Source organism: Martes martes, assembly GCF_963455335.1.
Source record: "Martes martes genome assembly, chromosome: 7".
NCBI classification, from domain to species: Eukaryota; Metazoa; Chordata; class Mammalia; order Carnivora; family Mustelidae; genus Martes; species Martes martes.
The window spans coordinates 25,908,739-25,910,414 of record NC_137894.1 but is presented as its reverse complement, the minus strand read 5'-3'; positions in this window follow the sequence as shown (position 1 = coordinate 25,910,414).

The window sequence follows — 1,676 nt, the reverse complement described above, 5'->3', positions numbered from 1 at the left end:
GAAGAGTGTTGGAATTGAATGGATAAGGAGAGAGCTCTTTTTTAGTCTTTCCCATAAGTGTCAGTGCAGTCTGGCAAGTTCCTTTAAGGGATTACCTTCCTATATCTATTTCTTTTTTTTTTTTAAGATTTTATTTATTTATTTGAGAGAGAGAGAGCGTGAGCAGGGAGGCGTAGAGGCAGAGGGAGGAAGAATATGAAGCAGAATCCTCACTGAGCACAGAGCCTGATGCCAGGCTCAGTCCCATGATCGTGAGATAATGACCTGAGCTGAAACCAAAAGTTGGATGCTCAACTGACTGAGCTACCCAGATGCCCCCTACCTCTATTTCTAGGACTTCTTATGTCTCATGTTTTATGGCCATGACATCTAAAACTGAAGAGAACACCAGTGTTTGACAGGGAAAGCCAGAAAAGGCTTCCTGTCCTGGAAAGCACCAGGAACCCCATTCTGCTCGAGTTCCTTCACTGATTCAACCACAGACATTACCCTTTAGCCACTTCATCTCTGTTTTGGCCCACAGAACAGAGCCACTGAATAAGATGCTTTGTAACTTTTCTTCCAGATCTTAAATATTACAATTACATATTTAACCCTGGCTACTTTGTATTTTAAAATAAACATTTGTATAGACATGTAATTCATAAATATACATCTTGATGAAATTTCACAAAAATCTCACTCCCCTGAAGCCCAATCCCCTCCATGCCCTCGGGAAGCCACTGACATCTAACATCATAGATTAGTTTTGTCTGCTTTTGAAGTTTTCTTAAGTGGAAGTGCACCATGTGATTTTTGTGAGCCTGTCTATCTTATTTCACTCAACATTATGTTTTGTGACCCATTTGTGGTATTGCAAGCAGCAGAGTTTGCTCATTTTGTTCCTGTGAATATTCCATTGTGTGAATGTGCCATGGTTTAGGTACCCACTCTGTTGATGGATGTGTGTTTGGACTGTTTCCCATTTCTAGCAGTTATTAATAATTATGCTAGGAACACTCTTGTCCATAGTTTTTGCTTTTATTTTTGTATACATACATATATACATATTTCTAGCTAATACTTACCTGCTGATGAACCTTCTCAGTCCTAGGGTAAGCATATGGTCAACATTAGATAGTTTTCCCAAGTGATTATGTTCCTTTACACTCTCACCAGGAAGAGATCAGATTCTCCTTGCTCCCCTCCTCAGCAGTATGTGATAATATGAGAGTTTTGTTATTAGGCATTCCAACATTCTGATGGTACTGGTACTTTGCTATGGTTGTAATTTGCATTTTTGTGATGACTAACAATGTAGAACAACACATCCTACTTTTGTCCCTTCTCGTGTTATGCTTTTTGTCTCTTGGTATGGGACTTCCTTATATATTCTGGATTTGAATCCTGTGTTGGATATATGGACTGAAACTATTCTCTTCCTTCTGTGACTTCCTTTTAATTAGTATGTTTAATGGTATATTTGAATATAAAGCAGATTCCTATGCAGTCCAATTGACAACTCATTTTCCTTATGGTAAGCAGTGGTTTTTTGTGCACTAAAGAAGTATTGTTTGCTAATCCCTCTGAAAGATGATATTTTCTCATAATATCTGCTAGAAATTTTATTGTTTTACCTTTCCAGGTTTGCCTGACAAGTCATCTAGGATTAAATTTTTTGTGTATGGTATGAGTAG